The sequence below is a fragment of the Taudactylus pleione genome, unplaced genomic scaffold (assembly GCF_031769625.1).
Source record: "Taudactylus pleione unplaced genomic scaffold, aTauple2 ptg000041l, whole genome shotgun sequence".
Classification (NCBI taxonomy): Eukaryota; Metazoa; Chordata; class Amphibia; order Anura; family Myobatrachidae; genus Taudactylus; species Taudactylus pleione.
In genome coordinates, this window is record NW_028284443.1 from 9,999,934 (window position 1) to 10,013,242 (window position 13,309).

General features: G+C 42.7%; 1 protein-coding gene across 1 annotated transcript in view; it reads left to right on the top strand.

Annotated features, from left to right (window-relative positions):
- The first annotated feature begins 11,008 nt into the window (after positions 1–11,008).
- GRM8 (glutamate metabotropic receptor 8) overlaps positions 11,009–13,309 on the top strand; it is a 1,218,298-nt gene continuing 1,215,997 nt past the window's right edge. Inside the window, exon 1 of the mRNA XM_088457648.1 lies at positions 11,009–11,095. The gene's annotated coding sequence lies outside the window, so the exon portion shown is untranslated. The remainder of the gene's footprint in view (positions 11,096–13,309) is intronic.

Consider the following 13,309-nt stretch of genomic DNA (forward strand, 5'->3'; position numbering starts at 1 on the left):
AACACTTACCTGAAACTCCCGCTCCTGGTCCCGACGCTGCCACCGGCTCCTCTGGCCGCCTTGCATTATGGGAGAGACGTCGTCATGACGATGGCTCTCCCATTACCCACTGCGGGAGCCGGAAGATGGCTCCCGCAGTGGGAGCAGCGGCAGCTGATGAGAGTCTGACACTCTCTCAGCGGCTGCTGATTACAGCAAACACACAGCTGCCGGCTCCGGCGGCTGTGTGTTTGTGCTGTGTAGCGCTGATAGAACTCCGTCCGGTCAGTGCTACACACGCGGTGCAGTCTGTGTCACAGTGACACAGACTGCCCACGGCCCGCGGCCCGGGGGGGCACATGGCACCCTGCCCCCTAGCCTAGCCCGCCACTGTGTGTGTGTGTGTGAGCATGTGATAGGGAATATAGATGTATATATACTGTATGTGTGCGCTTAATAAATAACTGGTAATAAAGTGATTTATGCAAACGTGATTATTAACATTTTATCCTTTGATTTGTAAACTGGAAATGTACTCTTCTCTGACAGCAACTGCTGACTATGGGCCTGATTCAGCATTGCACAATTATCGGGTATCTGCGCATGTGCAGAACAGGTGCTGCGTGATTGCACTCAGCCCCTGCTATGCCTCTGCCTGATTGACAGGCAGAGGTATTTACTGGGTGGTGCGGACGGACGGCAATCTGTGTCCAAGGACACAGTTTCCTGGCCTTGCAAGCAAGCCAGCCAGTCTGCGTAAGCTTAAGCTTACTCAGCTGGCCGGCGCCGTTCACCATCGCAAACCAATAGTCTGTGGTGGTCACGGTGCTGGGATCGCAAATACAGCAGGGGGTGTCAGACACCCCCGGCTGCATTTGCATATTGCAAGGACGGAACTGCAGAACTGCTTGTGTGCGGCTTTGCAATTCCATCCTCTGCTGACTCAGCCCCTATATGTTGAATACACCACTCACCTGTGTGGCAGTGATTTTATCCTGAATGGTGTCCTGATATGTGGGTTGATGATTTGCATTGTAGGGGCTGATTAATTTTTTTGGTCCAATATTTAGATCTATCTTTAGAAATATTAGTACAATAAAAACAATAGTTTAAAGTAAAACTTCACATACAAGAATGACACCTGTACATTTCATTAAAAATCCCTTAATGGCTCAAAACAGCAAATTAAACAACAACTGCCAAACCCCCCTAAAGAGTGGAACAATAGAAAAAATACACAGAGCAGCGCTTAAGATCCTGGTATTTATTTAACTGAAGGACTCACTGTAGAAAGTGTAATAGAAAATAACATTATAGGTGACTAATAAAAAATAATCATTAGTAGTTTTCAAATAAAATAAATTTTTACACTAAAAACAAACAATACAATGTACAGCAGGAACAGTAAGTAACTACAAAGCAGTCTAATGTGAAATATGCCTTTAATAAAGATCTGTCTGTGAACTTTACTATTGTAAATCTGAATCTTGTGAAGTTGTCTACAACAAAATGCATGATAATATGGATTTCAACAGGACATGTGATTTGGAGAGACTTTTCTAATCTGATTTGGGACATTTGTTCCTGAAGTGTCTATGGCAGGCCTGGCCAACCTGTGGCTCTCCAGCTGTTGTGAAACTACAAGTCCAACCATGCCCTGCCACAGTTTTGTTATAAGGGAATGCTAAAACAGTTTCAGGGCATGCTGGGACTTATAGTTTCACAACAGCTGGAGAGCCACAGGTTGGCCAGGCCTGGTCTATAGCCCTACATGTACTGCTAAGGAAACTGATCTATAGTGAGTTTGTAGATCGAGCCATACTGCGAGCACACTCACTGAGGATCTCCATCCTTGCGGCTTCCAGTGTGTAATCTGTAATCAGATTTGCAAGTTTACAGTTCACCAATAGAGGTTTATAAGGGCATATTTCTCCATACACTAGGCCACATTGAAATTACTAAGGCACACAGCTGCAGATTGTATTGTGTTTGTTTGTAATAATAAATGATCTTATTTGATAACCACTAATAATTATTTTAATAATTATTTTCATATAGGTTACCTATTGGGGCTGAATCTGAGTCATATGCAGTTGAGCGATTTTTCTTCTGTGCATGCATATAGTCACATTTGCAATTGAGATGCCTGGAAAATGCATGGTCTAGGAAATGGCTTGGAAATGTTTTGAACATTCCTGGGTGGTAACAATGAGGTGATTGAGTAGATGCACAGAGATGGTTTGTCATATGGGCGTGTTATGGGTGTGTCGCACACTTGTAGACGAGGGAAGGGCTTGTAGTGGCATATGCAAAAAGCAGTGGCGTAACATGGGGGGGTCGAGCAGGGCACGTGCCCTGGGCACAGTCGGACGTGGCAGCACAGGGGCGCCACCGGCCGCAGTCCAGGGCAGTGTGGTCCGCGGCACTACACATTAAAACAAACACTCCACCTCTGCCAGCGGCAGTGTTTGTTTTAGCACTGCAGCTAATAAGAGTCAGACAGACTCTTATTAGCTGCTGTACCCAGGGACAGAGCCAGGCTGGAGCTCACTTATGAGCTCTGCCTTCTGGCTCTCGCAGTGGGTGAAGGGAGAGACGTCATGATGTCTCTCCCATGGTGCCAAGCAGGATGGGCGCAGCAGACAGCGGTGGTGGGTGCAGGAGCGGGGATACTGGTAAGTAAACTATGTGTTATGTGTGTTTGTGTGTGTCTTATGTGTAAATGGCACTACTGCTGTGGCACTGTATATTGGGCACTGCATAAGGAGTACTACTATGGGCACTGTATAAGGGACACTACTGGGGCACTATATATTGGGCACTGCATAAGGGGCACTACTGAGGGCACTGTATAGGGGGCACTACTGGGTACACTGTATATTTTGCATTACTGGGGGCACTACTAGGGGCACTATATATTTGGCACTACTGGGGCACTGCATAAGCGGCACTACTGGGGCACTATATATTGTGCACTGATTAATGGGCACTGCATTAGGGGCACTACAACAGGGGGCATTGCATAAGGGGCTCTACTACTGAGGCACTGCATAAGGGGGACTACTACAGGGGCATTGCCTAAGGGGCTGTACTACAAGGGGCATTGCCACTGGGAACATTGCATAAGTGGCACTACTACTGGGGGCATTAAGGTGCATATGGAGAGTGACGAGAAACGGTGGTGTCATGTTGACACGCCCCCATTTTTCAATGGCCACTCCCCATGTGGCATGTGGCCATGCCCACTTTTTCACCATACGTAAAATGGAGCCCCCCCATGTGCATCTTTCTCTGGGCTCCAATAACCTAGTTATGCCACTGGCAAAAGTCACAGATGCGACCAGCAAAAGGAGATACATGAATGTCGCTGCATCCAACTCAGATTCAGGCCCAAAGTGTCCATACTATTTTAGCAATGCGATTTATCACATATATATCTGAAGTGTAAGTGTTATTTTTTATTGTTTTTGACTATTTTCACTCTTTTCAAGGCAGATTTCGTAGCCTTCTAGCTTACCTGCTGAGCTTTCAGTGATATTGTTTAAATCAGTGTTTGGTATCTTTAGGGGATCTGTACTTAAATTACTAGGTGTTGGTTTGATAAGACCGCTGAGTTTTGGTGGTTTTCTTGGCTGTTTACTGATCCGTTGATTTACTAAAGCCCAATAATGAAACCGCCATGTAATAGAGATATCCAGTCAGAATGTCGACATGTTCAGTCAAATGTCAACATCCAGAAATGTTGACATGTTCATTATGTCAACATATTACATTTCGACAGTCAGGATGTCGACTGTACATTTTAGTAGATTAGACATTTCAATTTGTTCAGGGTAAAAAAAATATAAATCTAATTTACTAGGCATCAGTTTGAGAAACCACTATTAAACTGCTGGTAAAACTGCCCAAATAAATGAGTAGTTTCTGACAGGTGAAATTAAGAAAGACACTGCCAACCAGCGGCAGCTCCTTACCTGCCTGGATGGGGGTATGCACATCATAGGCTGCAGTCTATGCAGCCCTCTCCTCCCTGTCATCCTGGTTGACAGCTGATGTCACCGGGAGGCAGGTCTTAAGTCAGGCGGCACCAAGGGGTGGAGCCTAGATAGGGGGGCATGACTTAAGTCTGAAGTTGCCAGCAGAAAGGCTGGCTTATAGGGGCTGCATGAGTTGCATTTGCTAGCAAACTTTCCATCAACATTTGCCCCATATACTGGTTGCCCTGAAGAAAGTGTCATATTCATCAGCACTCACAATGGCATCAGCTATAGATAGCATTCTACAGTTTCATAGAAGCCTACTGGGATACAGTGCGCTATAGACTGTACGCATATTAGGATGAGACCACTGCTGCGCAGGGTGGCGGTATTTGTAAGCACCATCACTCCCATTCCATGCGCAAGTGGTCTGTATTGCAAAGATGCACATAATGACTGTTACTGCAGTCAACTCTGTCTTATGTCAAGATGCCTACGTCATCCATACACACTACAAATTTGAGGAAGGATTCATTCCAGAGGGATGGCTGCTGGGTATGTCTTACATGACTTTATTTAACACATGAATGTTCTTTGGCTTTACTAATGTGTATGCCAATGTTCTGTTTTGTTTTTCCCAGGTGATACAGACAATAACTGTTATGCCTGACTACTTACAAATGTGTTGCATCAGTAGATTACTGCTGCCTGCAATTACAATGAAGTCCACAAAGCCACTAGATGTGCAATATAGCAGATAAGTCTGGTTAAGTGATACAATCTATAACTAACATATCTACCAATAAGAGGAATGAGCTGGCGGCCACAGGTGAAGGCAGCAAAGGCTGCATGAGACCCAGAGCCACCTATTGACCATCTCTTTACTACAATGCAAAACAAATAAGCAATTTTATGTAGGGGCGCCACAACATTTTTAGGTTGGGGGGGCAATATTTATTTTCATTTTGGTTCCCCTAAATTGATGAATGTCACCTCCTCAGGCGCAACTGGTGTAACCTGCATATTAACACTTCTATTTTACACATTTACACTATCAACCCACCACCCAACGGCCAGGGGTGTCGGGATATCCCCGGGCTATCAGCCTGGGGTGCCCTGGTGGGACCCCTTTATTGGGGGTCCCCTCCACCCCAGGGATCCCTGGCCTGGGCTGACTAGTGGTCAGGGATAATGCTTTGGCCGAGGAAACTGGTGAAAGGTTTTCCCTGGCTGTGGCAATGCCCCCCGCTAGACAGAGTCCGGTTATGGAAATTACAGGGGACCCTACTTGTTTTGTCCCCTGTTTTTCCATAACTAGGACCAGCTCAACAAATCCCTGTGCTAGTACTTAATATACAGGGCCCCCCTACGCATTTTGGTCCCTGCATTTTTAGAACCAGGACAGGCTGTATAGAGCCCGGGGCTGGTTATGCTTCTGGGGAGGGAGTGCATGTCTTTTTTTTTAAAAACACACAGACAGAGGCCCTGATTCAGAGCCGGACGCTCTGACAAAGCACTCGCTCTGAATCAGGGCCATCCTTATCTTTTTTTAAGAGCGGCCTCCTGGCGGCTCGCATAGCTGTGGGTGACCACCCACAGCTATAGCGAGCGGCCAAAATGATGGTCGCGATGGTCAAGACCATCGCAACCATCGGACTTGTGACCAGACCCTTGCGGTAGGGTCTCGTTGCCGCAAGCCCTGGAGTGCTTTTGGCTCTATCAGAGCCAAAAGCACTCCCACTGACATCACTTGTGATGTCAGTGAGGCCGGCCCCAGATGGTAGGCATTCCCATGGGAACGCCTCCGTCTGGGCAGCCACGCCCACCAAAGGGGGGCGTGCTGTCACTCACCATCGACAGCATGCACTTGTTGGTGCGAGACCCATAACAACGGCTTGGTCGTCGTTATTCGGGTCTCGCGCATGCGTACGACGGAGACGGCTCCGTCATGCGCATGTGCACTTGGCCAACATCAACCTGCTTGCGAGCACTCAGCGCTCGCGAGCGGGTCTGAATTAGGCCCAGAAGCCTTCACGGATCTCACTGATCTGTGATGGCTTCTGTATAACTCGCACCTTTTAATGCTAGTCACATTAAAAGGTATTCGTTTACATAGGGAAATACTCGCATAGATTCACACAGTGTAGTATCCTCAAGCTCAAAAGTTTGCAGGCTATTACATTTACGAGTCCCGGCACCAACTCGCACCTTCAAAAAATGCGAGAAGGTGCAAATTGGATTTTTAAATCTCGAGCTATTACATTTACCCCTTGTAGTTAAACCATAAACACCATCATAAACATTAACTAAATGTATCAACGAGCCAATTATTTATCAATAAACCTAATCAAATGTAACCATTTTATCATAATATGGGAAGATTTGTTATTTTAGACTCAAAGCAAGATTATCATGAGCGTTTCTCACCATGGCAAACTTTTACTCATACCCCTTTTATTGTGTGTTTTGCTTCATAATTTTTTTCAAAGGGAGCAATAATTTAAATTTAGCATATGGCTTGCAGTTTTTAATATTGTCCCTACTAGTACTGTTGGTTTGAAATTATTCTTTTTAAAGCCGATGAAAGAATCACCACATGGCTGTAATGCTACTTAAAGCATTTCAACTATGCTGTTGTTCTAACTTTAAACATGCTGGTAAGTGTACTCCTGACCGCATACCCTCTCAAACCTGTCAAAATTTGTTTATAAGGAATTTAAGTGAATATAGAAAAAGAAAGACATAAGAGCTGTGCAAAGCTTTTTTAAAAACAGTGATCTTTGTACACAAATCAGTGAAACAGAGATCCAAACATTAAACATCAACTCCACCCAAATCTTAAAGTAACAGTCTATATAACAAAGCCCGAAAGCAGAAAATATCAGAATTGTCTTTCATGTTATGCAAACATGCTGCAGTCCATAGTCCCCATTTTATTTGATGGGGAATGCAGTCAGGACCAATTTACCAGGCCCTGTAGCCTATCTGCTATAGTATCACTTGAGGGATCTTTGGACACCTCTCTCCGTGTGCTGGATTGTATATATTTGCAGTGGATTTCCAGGGATTCTAGGAGGTGAAGTGGTATTTCACCAAAATGACAATGGAGCAACTTCTTTTCTGCTACACTGTCCCAGCAAGTATGATAAATAGCTTTGATAAATCGGGTCCAGGAGCTGTGACATCAATTATCAGGTGAAAAACTTGATAAATAATAATTAGGCCCATTAGGGCTCTATTCATGTACATAATGAAATGGAAAATATCACCATATATCCCATTATATCGATGCGAGATATAGTAATGTTTTGTAGAAATTCAGGAAAATGTACCTGTCCGGCAATGTCCTCCAAAAAAAATGCCCCTCATTGCAGCATGAAGACTGAACTATCGGGAGTCTGGTAAATATTCTCACACTGTGCATGTGCCGGAAGTGCCTTTCGCGCGCCAGATGGCATAATACAATTGAGAAGTGAAACCTGTCACAACTCTCGGATGGATTATGGATGCGGCCCGTATTTAGGGAGTTGGCTAGACCTGTGCCTGAGGCGCGGAGTCTAATGTGCTGGCGGTATTCACCAGGGACCCTCGCAAGAAGGTATGGACTTGGCTGCGTCCGACACACAGGTCACGTCCCTCAGGATAGGTTCCCTTATACAGGTGCTGGTAAACTCAGGACGCAGTGGAGAACACGTATTGCTTAGTCGACAGGCCGGGTCAAAACCAAACAGACTAGATGGTACCAGGAAGCAGGCATATACAGGTCACAGGGGATAGCCGAGGTCAAAACCAGATGTCAGATGCAGTACCAGTGGTCAGGCGAAATCAGGGTCGCAAAACGAAGCCAAGGTCAGAAACAGGTAATGGAGCAACACAGGAACGCTGGAGTATGGTAAGTGAGTCTATACTCTGGCACCTATGTGCTGCCAGAGACTCCCTCTTATAGGGAGGACTTGAAATCTCGCACCAAACGCTAATCACGTTTGGCGAGCCTGCCCCTTTAAATCTTGCAAGGACGGCGTGCGCGCTCCTAGGAGAGCCGCGGCCACCTGTTACAGCCGCTGGAGGGAGCCAGAAGCGTTGGCAGTGGGCACCCTGGACTCCTCGCCCGCTGCGTAACAGACCAGTGTCGCTGGACCTGGTAAGTGCACCCCGACGCACTGTGACAAAACGGAAATAAGAAGTTTTCATTCTTCTATGAATCGCTCTCACAATACTAGTGTATAGGAAAGAGATTCTAACACTAATCAGGGGCACCTCTGGAGAAATCTTAGACTTATTAGTAGTCTATTCGGCAAGAGTGACGATGTTGCCCAGAATATTATCGGGCAACATCCTCACAAGTTTTTATCAAGTATGATAAAATATGTCTGCTATTCAGCAATATTTTGAGCACGGACAGCGGTTGCGGTAACACGCTGTCCCTGCGATGTCACAGAAGAGATTGTTTTCGGGATTCCAAAAACAATCCCTTCTGTTTCTTCTTCTGCGCATTCTCAGTCATGTGCTACGGAACAGTCTCCATCCCTGCTTGCGGTGACCGCCGACGGGGTACCGTAAGTACATCTCCAGCCTGTCCAAATTGATTGACATGTATATACAGGCTTTATACTAGCTTGTATACATGTATATTTATGTGTTTTTATATTTAACATTTACATATAAATGTTAAACACTGTACAATCGCACATAAATATACATGTATACAAGCTAGTATAATGCCTGTATATACATGTCAATCACTTTCGGCAGCTTTAACAGGATCTAGGTGGACTTACTTGTCGGTGATCACCGGGAAGCAGGCATGGAGACTGGGCGGACTTACAAAATGCTACAAGGACTTATGGGAAAATTTCTCTCTGTCCCTGCAGTTTTCAGGATATTTAAGTATTTTCTTCATATAAAGACATCCTGAGATGGCGTTATATACAGTAAATATTTATTGAGTGATTTAACACTTTTTGCTTTGCTGAATAGCAAAAAGCGTTAAAGTACTGTAGAGATCAATGGCTGATCCCCACAGTGCGGTACTCAGAGAGATGGGAATTAGTGGCGAAGATAATTGCATTATCTTCTCCATTATCCCATTGCTGAATAGGGGATTTACATAAAAAATACGGAAATCATAGTTTCCATATTTTTTATGTAAAAAAATCAATACTGAATAGACCCCTGTATGGTTTACCTGTACCTGAATATGACGAAGCAGTAAAAAGCCCTGTTTTCAGGAGTGCTTTGTGAAACAGGGCTTTTCACTTTTACATGAATAGATCCCTTAATCTTAAAGTTTTTACCTCTAATGCACAATTCTCACAATCTGATAGGTCCTCTACGGTTTCTACAACCCCTGCTCCATTCTACTGTACAAAGATACATTGGTTTTATACATATCTGTGTATAAATGGGTAATATTTATATTACAAAATGTATGTGCTTGTTTGCTTAAAATAAAATCCTGGAATGTAATACAATGGAAAGAGCACACATGTTAATCAGTATTGAATTTATGACTGTCTTTATCGTTGAGAAAAAATAAGCAGTTTGGAATCTTAAAATATCTATAAAATCAGGTTTATCTCCTAATTGAAAGAATCATTGTTTGGAAAGTAATGCTATAGGCCAGTGATTTTCAAACTCTGTCCTCAGGACAGGTCACTTTTTCCAGGTCACCCAGCAGGTGCACAGGTGTATTCATTACTTGCCGGCACATTTTAAAAACTCCACAGGTTGAGCTAATTATTTCACGTGATTCTGTGGGGAGACCTGGAAAACATGCACTGTTTGGGATCCTGAGTGCTGAGTTTAAGAACCTGTGCTATAGGCTGCATTTTGACTTTTTTTTTTTAATAAACTGTTCACAACCTTCTAGTAGAAATCATATCCTGATTTACACTAACAGCAGTGTTTGGGCTCTGTACATAAAGTTATTTGACTGATATATGAGAGCTGCGTAAGTGAAAGCACAAGGCAGATGATTCATAACTGAACAGTGAGGTAAAATGCAGTAGCAACAACTTTCCTCAAGATGGAACTTTCCTACCAAGTAACATTTCCACATTAAACTCTCTGCTACTTCACAAGCCAGTGCACAATTATGTTAACCTGGGAATCAATATAGAATTTATTGTACATGTTATATAATATTTAATAATTAACTGTTTAGCTCAAACTTCTTTTTATTGGTTATGCAATAAGGCAGGTGTTTGATGCGTGATGCCTTTTACATATATATTAATTAGCATGCAGGATTATTAGCCATACCCTGTAATGTCAGAGAGCAGATGTTCACAAAATAAAATCTCTTCAATTATGACACAGTTGGATAAAGGGCGCTACATCGAATCATTCAGACTAATGTGCACATTTCACAAAACAAGGGTATGAACTACGGTAATAACAGTCTGCAAAAATATTATATAGATATTAGCTCTAATCGGGATTGATGTCATAATTATTATCAAGTCGTTAAGCATAACTGTCAGCCCTGGTGCCAAATTGCCAATAGCAGATTTTGCGACCAGAACCTATATTTTATTTCCCTTTCCAAGCAATTAGAAAACGTATGGTTATTTTTTTCCTTTTCTCCTGGCATGCTCACAGTACTACATGTACTAATTAATAATTAAACAATGAAAAGCCCACAGTGTGGTAATTGCGAGATTTGTTCAGGGCTTGAAATGCATATATCTTATTAAAAAAGAAAAAAAAAACTCTGAAAAACAAAACCAAAAAAAATCATCACCGAGAGATATTGCAGAACGGATAGAGGCATAGAGACGACACCGTGGCACCGAGACAACGTTGTCGCCTACATCCTTTACGATAACAGGGGAGCCTTTGTCATACAGTCCCCGTGCCTGCCTCTCGTTTGTGGATTTGGCTACAATCGTTCCCTATTGTTGCCAGCTAACTTGAGGGGATGCTTTCCTTGTCCGTGTTCAGGGTGAACGTCTGCTAAGAGGTGGATTAGGAGAGTTAGAAGACCAATAGCTGCCAGTGGGAGTATTTGCTATTCACATGGAAGAGGCTCTGGTCTAGCATCCTCTTTCAGCACCACGGACAGCTACAAGTGCGGCACCCAGGAGCACAGCCAGCAAGCCCGGCACTCTCAGGGCAATGCAGCCGCTGGGCGCGGGAAGGTAGGTCCCCACATTCTAATAATGATATACACTAGTAGTGCACAAGGATATGCTAATTTATATTGCATCTATTCTAGCGCATCAACTTGCAGCGGGTCTATAAAGTCTACAATCCTGCAGACCTGATGTGTGCAGCATATACAGAAGTGCATTAAGTGCTGCTAATTATTTGTTCTATGCATTTATACGATTACTGTTCTCCTTCTTCTAATTATGTTTAACACGGAATTTTAATCAGCTAATTACTGGGATTAGAAACCCTGTGTTTTTGATACGATGTTAGTATCAGGAGCGTTTTGGATGTACACCTGTCGGGCTGATGCAGCGACCCTCGGGGACTTCCCATAAGAAAAGCCGTAAAAGTGGGAGTTTGGGCGAAGGGCAGTACTTGTCATTTCAGAATAGAGTTTGAATGATATCACATTTATAAGCAAGTCTTTATTTCAGCACCATGAGTGACTCAACTGGTATAACAAGCATACATTGCAGAACTGATATTATGCAGCTTCCACAAACGACACAGCTAATTATTACATGCTATTATTTCCACTCGCTTTTTTGTTAATAAGGACGTGGTGCAGTTTTCTTGCACCAGTTCGCTCCTCCTTTGCAGCCTTGTTAAACATACCCTAAAGTGACTATGATGGGGACACCTCTGAGGAGTAAACAAGCTGAGGGGAGTCTTTTACGCAGTTTTGTTGTTTATCACTCAAGCTGATATATTTTACCTCTCACACACAATAGCATTGTGTATATTGTTTGATGACACAATTTCCTATTTAGAGAAGTAGTTACGAGTATGTATATATATATATATATATGTTTATTTTTAGTTTAAGATAAAATTAATTCTGAAGTGTTGTCGCGTGTTATAGTTAAGGCTTTTTAATTGGCATTTCAATATGTGAAATCACTTCTAGGGATATGATAGCACTTAATCATCCAATTCATTCTGCGACGTCTCCTACTTGATTTTAGGTTGGAAACTAAAAGCTTCAAACTTTGTCATCGGATATTCCAGTACTGAAATGTTAATTTATATGTACAGAAAAATAATATTACCCCTACCACCTCTTTGTCTTATTGATATGTTTGATTCTACGTGCATTGTTAGGGAGCTCCCAAAAAGATGAAAGGTGAAATGATTTTGGAATGTACTGTATAGACTGAAGAGATCCCTGTTAGCAACAGTGAACAGAAATCCATCTGCTCAGCAGAATAGCGTGTAGATCCCCAGAGGCTTGTTCAGCTAGTGAAAATATAATAGAATCACACAATGTCTGACACATACTATTTTGTGCAAATGAAATACATTTTTGTAAATCTTTTATCTAAAAATAACTTCCTGTGATGCTGGGAATCCTTTTTGCTATGTATATGCTGGACTGCTGGACTGTGTGCCTGGGAGGTGCTCAGAGAGTAGCGTAACCCTTTAGGATTTAAAATGTTCTCCCTGTATTGAAAATGTTCTCTCTGTAGCACAACATGCAGCAGGAGACATTTGACAGTGTGATTTTTCAAACTTAATATATACCACAGAATAGAATGTAATCAAAATCGATTACCAATGTAACTAGCATACAAGGAAGGGTGCACCTGACATTCATGCTTCCAATACCTGTGACCTTTAGAATAGGGCTTATTGGAAGAATATTACAGCTTCATTGAAAAAGATGGGTGGTGCATTAAACTGTCTGTTAGGAATGATGTGGACATAAAATACATACACTGATCTTTATAGTGTGAGCTAAACCATTTATTAGGATTTATGATTCCACATGTAATAATGGATAGATTTTAGTGTGTGTGTTTGATTAAAAATGGAAGATGTGAGGATTCCAATTTCTCTCCATGGACAAAAGAGCAGAACATTGAGAGATTCTGAATCCTGGTCCTTTTGATGGATAAATGCTAACATTTTCTGACAAGTCTTGCACTTTGATATCTGTACTGTTGAATAAAATGTGAACAAAACACTTTTTGTGATGATGTATAGCTTGTACTTTTCAACATAAAGCCTGCAGAGGGTGAATTAGTTGTATTTGGACCTCTAAGCTTATCAGATAAATAGATTTAGGGTTTGATTCTGGCTAGTACAGGGCTTTGGAAGTAGGAAGATACACATGACTATTGTCATTTTACATGAAAAAATCAATAGTTATAGAGCATTTTGTTCTTCTTAGAAAACCTTTGTTGTACTCAATGGATTAGTTA